The following is an 8,667-nucleotide window of genomic DNA, read 5'->3' as shown; positions in this document are numbered from 1 at the left end:
ACATAATCAGAAGGTGGTGGGGCAGCAGATGAGAAGGCATGGGGTGCCATGGGAGGGGCTGGTGAACTCGGAAACACAAAACCACCCTTAACAATGCTGGAGATGAGTGATTTTGCATTAGAGCGTTACTGTGGCAAGGAAAGCAGTTTCTCAGGATGCTCCTGTGGAAGTATGTTTGGGAGCTGGAGTGTCTGATTCTATTTCATCCTCTTCATGTTACATTGGAAAAACAAGACAAACTACATTTCTTTTATGCTAAATCCTTAGGTTTTTTATTTTTTCTTATATATATTTATTTAAAAATGCCTCTTTGATCGGCAGCACCCATGACACTTCCGCATCCAGCAACTCCTCAGAAGCCTCTCTCCCTCCACACAAGACCACTGCTGCTGACAGCCAGCTGGGTTTGATCAGAGCCATTCAGAATCAGATTTTCATAAGACAGATGAGGAATCTTACTGCTGCTCTCTCTCATATCAGATGAGAAACTGAGGGGGAGGGGGGATGGGTCCTGAGGGAACGACACTACAATCAAGGGCTACTCGGTTCTCTCTCTGTCCCTCCACTGCTGCAATTTTCAAAGGAGTTTGCTTCAGGCAGTTTTAAATGATGGTGTCTCAATTCTGTAATCATCTTTCAAGAGCTTTTTCTTAAAGGGTATTTTAGGTAAACCTAGTCTGTCAACTACACTTATGGACTCGGCAATCACAGGCCCAATATGACTCTGTGTGTATCCAGCGTATCGCAGAATTTAGTGATGGAAGATGGTTACCCACACCACCATTTTCAGACCCAAACAAGCTGTGTGTGTTCCAATTAAGCTGCCCACTGCCCCTCGGCCAGTGGTCTGCTGCTCCAAATAGGACTACAGCCATACCCCTCGGGACACATTCTCTGCTCCATCCTGCCCATTGTGGCTGTCAGGAAGGAGCTTTCCTTGAACACCAGAAGCTCTAGATCACATTGCCAGCAGTCACTGGAGGAGTTCAAACTGGCCTGGACCAGCAGCTCAGGGGAAACCATCAGGTTGGGCTGAGTCTGCCCTTCACTGACCTTGCACAGAGATTCAGGGCAGCGCATTAGTGGGGCAGCCAAGGGGAGGACTGCAGTGCATTGACAGAGCCTCACCAAGTCACAGTGCAGAATCCCAGAAACTCAGCAGTCACTGTCACTCTCTGCCCAAGGCCCCTCTCTTCAGCCCATTCACACCACTTCCAAAACACCATGTTTTTCACTCCATCTGCATTTCACTAACGGCCAGCGCTTTTAGTCCATTTAGCTCCCTCCAAACTACTCCACCACTGCCTCCTAAGCCTATGAAGTACTCAGTGGCCATCTCCCTGACTGTTCCTGTAAATTCCTCCCTCTCTTACCCTTCTGCCTAGTACTGAACCAGGCTAGCTGTTTTCTTTGTCACAAACTCCCTGGAATCCACCAGCACTTGCTGTGTTCTGTAAAAACATAAGCTCAACAGGAAAGCAACTGGCAAACTTTATCAGGAATGACAGAGCCAACAATAACCCACACTCCGCTCTATTCTCAGCTCTGTTTGGAGCAAATTCGTCATTGGAGTGTATTCACACGCAGCTCAAGAGGTGTTTGGTATTTTATGTCTGTGAACTCCAGGTGATGAATATCCTGTGAGGCTTGTCTCCCACCTGGCAGACAGATATCACTCCCCAAAAAGATGTGGGCCACTTGGCATATGCCCACTTCCTCCATTTCTTTTTTTTTTTCCCAAGCAAGCATGATTAACCTTTGATGGAACAGTAAAACATTTTCTATGGCTCCTGTTCTGCACAGAGCCTGGACTCCCATCCTGTTCAAATGCAAAGGAGCTGCTGGCACATGCCAGAAAGGTAAGAAGTCTTTCTAGAGGTTTGACATTGCATAGAAAGGTCTAATCGTCAGCTCTGCTTCCTTGAGGAGGCTTCCCAGCAGGCAGGAAGGAGTTTTGCCTTGAGGGCACAGATCTAGTAACTGTCTCCTGGCAGCTTTCCTCACCTGCAGGTCAGGTTTGGGTTGCCTGTGTAGCATAGTCAGGCTTTCATTTCAATAAGCTGTCTCATTCACACACACTATCTGCTTTAAAATAACAAGCCATTGTTCCTGCAGAGAATCACACATCACATCCCAGTCCTCCAAGAAAAGCCCTGTTCTAGGAGCTATGCATCCCAAGGGCAACAGAGAGAGGGAGAAAGAGACTTCTTCTGAAGACGGGGCAATAGTCTATGGGGGAAGGATAGCTGTGAGAGAGATGACAACCTTAGCTAACAAGGCGCAGTAGAGTGCTGAGGAGAAAAATCCAATGGCAACGTAGTGAGAAGACAGGCATCTGGGGGAGTGCAACTCAGCAGTGCAAAACTGGTGGACAAGAAAGGAACAACAAAGAAACTTTTAGCCAAAAGGACAAAGCAGTTTGCTGAGGGAGGAGGGGAATGCCAGCATTTCTCACCCCAACAGGAAACAGCCCTTTGCAGCTACATGCCAGAAAGAGACACACAAGCAGATTAAAGCCAAATTAAATACCCAGGCAGTCAAAGCAGAGACTCTACTGCTCTGCTGGAGAAAGGAGCAAAGGGAGAGGAAAGCCCTTCAACATCAACTTGGTGGTTTTGTCTTCCCTCCCACCTCATGACAAAGAATAGCCTGCACCTGGAAGAAGCTCTTGGCTGCTACAGAAAAGGAAGCAGTGGTCTGCAGACAGCACTTTTAAAATTTTAAGTCTCACATCTCCCATCTCATGCAGTTTCCCTGTCATACAGAGCTCAGTCACTGCTGCCCATTTCCCCTGTTGACATGGACAGAAAATTGAGCAATTACCCTTAAACTCCTCTCTCTCAGATTGCCCAGATTGCTACATACAGTGCATTAAGCCCCAAATTGCCCCTGGCCAAAAGTGACTCAACCAGGCCTGTCCTTTAGGAATTAAAACATTTTTTTGTTGCTTGTGAAGGTTTATTATTCCTCAAGTTGTGATGCATTAAATCCTGCTAAAGCATGTTTCCCACCACGCAGAGGAGCTGGGCCACCCTCTCTCTCAGATTGCCCAGATTGCTACATACAGTGCATTAAGCCCCAAATTGCCCCTGGCCAAAAGTGACTCAACCAGGCCTGTCCTTTAGGAATTAAAACATTTTTTTGTTGCTTGTGAAGGTTTATTATTCCTCAAGTTGTGATGCATTAAATCCTGCTAAAGCATGTTTCCCACCACGCAGAGGAGCTGGGCCGTCCCCCATGACAAGGTTCAGCTAGACACACACCCACCTAGCAAAGGTGCATTATCTACTTGCTATGCCTGTGTACTAGCATATACCAGTGTGTGCTCAGGAGGATGGGCACTAAGCTTACCGTGGGTGCTGTAGGAAACCCCAATATCCATCAACTAGACATTCCAGAGCTGTTTCTAGAGAGACACTGCACTTTTTCAAAACAGTCTTTCCAGCCTGAAGTTTTACAGGGGCAAATGGTGCTTGTAGTCAAACATACATCTTTGCTTTCCTGTAACTCAGAACTGGCCCCTCTTTAAAGTAGCTCTCTTGTCCTGGACTAGCCTCTACAAAGAAGAAATATGGATTAGAGAAAATGAATTCTGAGTACCACCTGAGCCAAGGTACTTCACTGCTAGTATTTCAACTGTTTGTATTGCGCAGTATGAATGACTTGCACCTTCTGGGTTTCCCTCTGCAACTGCAAGGAATGGCTGAAATTGTAGACAGTTCCATGCATGTCCTTGTCTGGTCCACCCACTTACAATCTCCCATATTACTTCAGTCTTTCCACACAGGCTGAGAAGTGACTGTCCTTCTCACCCAAACTCCCATGAAGATGAGGAATCAGATGCTATTTCATGCACAGGGAGCAGTGAGAGAATTCTATTTTTATTTATGAAACTCCAAGGCATATCAAGCTCAAAAGTCTCCACTTGGCTGTACAACTTTCTCTCCACTTTCCACATACCAAACTGGGCTCTCTCCAGGCCTATGCTTTTTTAACACTTTCTCCAATGGATTCAAAATTTTGAGCCTCTGGGTGTTAGTGCTGTATAGCACATTTCATTGTTAGTTATGTGCTGAGCACATTTCAAATACAAGAATAACTTTTTAAGGGCATATCGTGTTGTCCTTCATTCTTCTAATGAAAAGGTTGGATGGGGCACAAACAATGTTAATGGAATGGTACAGCTAAGCCTTCTAATAGGTTAAAGGAAGATGATCCAAATGCATTGGTTGACAGCAGCAATCATTACACAACTGCGCCTGTTCATATTAAGGTGTACAAGCTAACACATTATGCAACACAAAATAACCATTACATCCTTGGGGATCCATACACCAATGTCCTGATTTTTGTGTGTTTAGAATCTGAGGTTTACTGTTACGGTTAACGACACAAGCCCAAAAATGTCCTGATTTTTGTGTGTTTAGAATCTCAGGTTTACTGTTACGGTTGACACAAGCCCAAGCACAGTTCTGTGCAAAGGGGAGGCTGATACGGCTCAACTTACTGCACAGCCACAGCATGCTACTCATTGCCTTCTGCACAGGGCAGTTATTTGTATCTCTCTACTTATTCAAAAAAGTAATTTTATTCAGTTTATATGTCACCTTTCTTCACTGCAATTATTGAGCCCACATGGAAAACTCCTCTCCCAGAATAGCTTGTTTAATCTCCCTGTAGAAATAGGATCACAAGCATGCACTGATCCATTCAGAGATTTTCCATATGCAAATTAGATCCACAACCCAATGTATTTGACTCTATCAGAAACTGCCTGGGGTAGGAACCACAATCAGATTAGTGGGATCTTTCTGCTAACACATAGATTTAATCCAAAACTGAACTCTGGTTTGCAAACAATCCAAATTCAACTGTTAACCATAGGCTAGGCACACATAAATAAGTGAACTGTATTAAGACTTACCATGTCTTCATAACACATTCTGTATCAATTATATTATGTATTTATTTCCCAAAGTCTTGGAGCACTAAAAGTCACATGCTGCAAACATGTGGCAAGCATTTTTATGCCTAGTTAGCAAAGACAGTTATTATACTCTGAATACAAGACCAAGGTTCAACAAGAAGGGCAGCACATATGCAAACAGTCAGAGAGCAGTTCAGAACAGACTATCAGCCTCAGTGACATACACTGAAATTTAAGAAGCCCAAGAAACTTCCCAGGGGGAAAATTAAGTCTATTCTGAAGATGCCAATGCTATAAAGGTGCCACTTCTGGCAGTCATATGTTGCAATGCTTAATCTTTCTGGAAGACCCAAATAAGTCTTCATTTAATCTCATTAACCATACTGATGTCTGATCCTTTGTGACTCCTAGTAATTCTTCTGATACTTGGTGATATTTTACAGATGCAACTTTTTATACACTATATAAAATGCTTAGCCCTTGAAAACTGAGGTAGCTCCTAGAGGCATTAAGGAATTTATATGCTCCACACAGTTCTCTAGTGCTTGTCTTGAAAATCATAGTGTGGATTTTTCCTGAGATTTCTCTCAGCTCATCCAGTCCTAAAAGAGCAGGTGATATACACTATAAAGAAAAATAGTGCTAAATCAGGAGTCCAGTCGATTTCACAGCAGCCTGTACAGGGATGGGATGGATTACCCACCAGTGTCTATGTTTAGCTTATGATCTATGATCTTGGGTTAGGGCAAGCGGATTTTTTAAATTAACAATTCCCTCATGACAGAGACCCCAGGAGAGTGGTGCAGACACTTGTCCTGATGGGAACAAGACAAGGATGTTACCATAAAACATAAGAGAGGCTTTAAATAGAGCATACTATCACCTAAACTAGGGAACAACAGTGATTTCTTTCCCTGCTCTTAACCTTTTATTGCTCTTTTAGCTCTCTTTTTGTCCCAGCCCACTATTCTCCATGTGGTTGTAATTACAGAGGAAAGCATGTCCTCAACACTTTCCTTCTTCCCAAAGGTGCTTTATCATCCTATGTTAATGCTGAGCCAGAGTTAGACTACAGGTTCACTTCCTCATCCTCCTCTCCATGTCCTTTGCTCTCTCTACCTCATTCAACAGCTGGGGAGACGTACGCAACTCCTGCATTTGTCTACACCCAGAGTTGTTAATTTCATTGCAATTTCTTACAAGACGCCTCTGCTTACTTTACTGGAGAACCCCCAAACATGCATGAAGACACTAACTTCAGTCAGGTAGGTGATAGCTTACCTCCTCCATCATCTGATGCCTCCGGGCTCTGCTGTCTGAGCCGGTGGCTGCAGCAAAACACAAGTAAGAAAGAATTTCAATTGCAAGCCCAGAAAAGCATCTTGTCCCCTTCCTCCCCACCAGCCTCATGGCCTGTCAAGGGTAGAGTTCCCAGGTATGTTTAGCCTGCAGATTGACCTTCTTCCACACCCCTCATTGCTGGACCCAGCAGAAATCTCAGCTTAGAGTGCTTAAGCAAGATGCCTTGTACCTGAGACAAACCCTAAGACTGCACACAGTAGGGCCTGGGGTGGACCTGGGAGGAAAGCTGATGCTTTCTACTCTTACTTCTTTCTGTCATATGGGAGTGACAGAGCCATCACCTACTCCATATCCAGGGAACTACAGAATGACCATCCCTGCCCCATCCCAGGACACATGACATGAATTCATGCCAGGCTCTGCACCCTTCCCAAATTCCAGATCTTGGTGTACTGGTGCATGTCCCTTGCCAATGAGATCAGATGTAGAAGTTGTGGAAGAAGCTTCAGCAACAAGAACTTACTCTTCTACTTCTTCTGCATGCTTTCTTCCTGACCTGCAAGACAAGGAAAGGCTTATGCTTGGAAAAGGCTAGAGAAAATTTTAAAACTGCACTTTTCTCTACATCACTGTTATTGGGCAAAACAGTTCCTGCACCAGGTCCAATATAACACATTGCACCTTAAAGAGTTCTGAGTGACCATTAAACCAGTCCCTGAGTGCATCAGACTGAAGCAGAAGCATTTGGGTGCAAAAAGACAGCCATGCCCTGATACAGCAAGAGCCATAATCCCTGTTTTTTTAGCATCTCAGGTACTTTTCCACCCCCTCTGCCATCAGCTGCAGGTAAAGCTTGCCTTACCTGAGTAGAGAGGTTGGCACATTAAGGAGTGAAGAAAATACTATACTCTATCTACCCCTGAGAGATCAAAAGGTCCCTCCTCCCCCTGTCTGTGCATAAAGATTATCTGGTTGCCTTTGTAGGTTAGGAGCCCCACCTGAGCTGGCCAAGTTCAGGTCAGACATGCTGTCGCTGCAGTAAATCAGGGTTGATCTGGCTGAGTTAACAGGAGTTCATAATAATAACGTGGGGGGGAGGCACTGGCAAATGGCAGCTCCCTTGCTCTCCACCCCAGCAAGCCCAGAAGTAATTCAGTCCCGATTAGGGACGCTTGTTCAATATTCAAAATGTAAAACATGGAAGTTGCTGAAACAGCACTTTGAAAAGTTAATTAAATGCCAGGTTTCTTTTTAGCAGATACTCCATCACTCGCTGATTGCTTTGGCCATTTTGCAAAGTGAAACGCATTCCCACCTCTATGCATTGGGAATAAATATTCTCTCCCTCCCTTGAAGTCAGGGTGCGATGACAAGGAATACATGGGGCCCTCCCCTACCACATGCACTGTCCCAGGACACACCAAAACGTAAGAGAAGTTGTTTCACCAAAACTTAAGAGAAGTTGTTTCACTGCCTAGCGGTGCTTCTTTCAAAGCACTTCCATGAGATGGGACAGGCTTTTCCTCATCTCCTGTCTGTTCTAGTTGGCCATGGTCCACATCTAGTTTTCCTGTGAACAATCTACTCTTCTAAGAGCAAGAAGCAGGGGATAGAGGATGTCTAGCTATGAAGAGAAGAAATCCTCTTCTCTCTACTGCTCTCCCTGGACCTTGCAACCTGTGAGAAGCTAAAGATTACAGTGAGTTAGTGATATGAGCCCAGTAATACCCACTGTTGTAGTCAGAACTGCAGCTGTGTAGGTGACATCTGCATCTGGTCTTTCAGCTATATCTGCATCCTTCTGTTTCTCACAAGAGACAGAAATGCAATGGAGCCAGGGAATTTAGGAGAAAGCTCTTTCAGTGAGCAGTAATCATCCAGTTCCATTCTTCTCCTCAGTGGTGGCACAAAGCACTTTTTTGTGAACCCCAATACTATAGAGAAAGAAAGGGATGGCTCCAGAGACCCCACCACCAGCCCTTACTGGAGTTCAGAATCTGAGGAGACAGAGATGGAAAGACAATGCAAGATTTACCCTATTTTATCCCTCCCTTCTGCCTTCACAGAACTGCTTCCCACACCCTGTCTTCAGAGTCTTGCCCTCACTGACCTGAAACATCCCAAACGATGGATTTGCACAGCCCTGCACAGTGAGATGATTTCCTGGAGGTTCAGTCTAACCTCTTCTTAGCGCAATCCTGCAACTCTTGATAATTGTCCAGCCCCAAATAACACTCTCTTTTCCTAAGTACTCACACTTCTTACACTTCTGCTCATGTCCTGTCCCCAGGCAGGAGTGAAACAATCCACATGTTTATACTTCCCATGAGACGGTCACTCCTGCTCTCCCCATAAGCAATTTCTGTTTCTTTTTCCTGAACTCCCTTTGATGACAGAAATCCATGTGGTCCACTGGGAAGTCAGTCATATGTTAGTCC

At 44.8% G+C, this 8,667-nt stretch overlaps 1 protein-coding gene across 1 annotated transcript in view; it reads right to left on the bottom strand.

Moving 5' to 3' along the window:
• Positions 1-6,797, bottom strand: part of IFT43 (intraflagellar transport 43) — a 16,780-nt gene extending 9,983 nt beyond the window's left edge. Inside the window, exons 1-2 of the mRNA XM_010079106.1 lie at positions 6,753-6,797; positions 6,209-6,255 (exon numbers count right to left, since the gene is read on the bottom strand). The gene's annotated coding sequence lies outside the window, so the exon portion shown is untranslated. The remainder of the gene's footprint in view (positions 1-6,208; positions 6,256-6,752) is intronic.
• Between the last annotated feature and the right edge of the window lie 1,870 nt (positions 6,798-8,667).

This window comes from Pterocles gutturalis, unplaced genomic scaffold, assembly GCF_000699245.1.
Source record: "Pterocles gutturalis isolate BGI_N339 unplaced genomic scaffold, ASM69924v1 scaffold8076, whole genome shotgun sequence".
In the NCBI taxonomy this organism is placed as follows: Eukaryota; Metazoa; Chordata; class Aves; order Pterocliformes; family Pteroclidae; genus Pterocles; species Pterocles gutturalis.
Note: the sequence above shows the minus strand (reverse complement) of the source record. Positions and strands in the feature narration are given on the sequence as shown.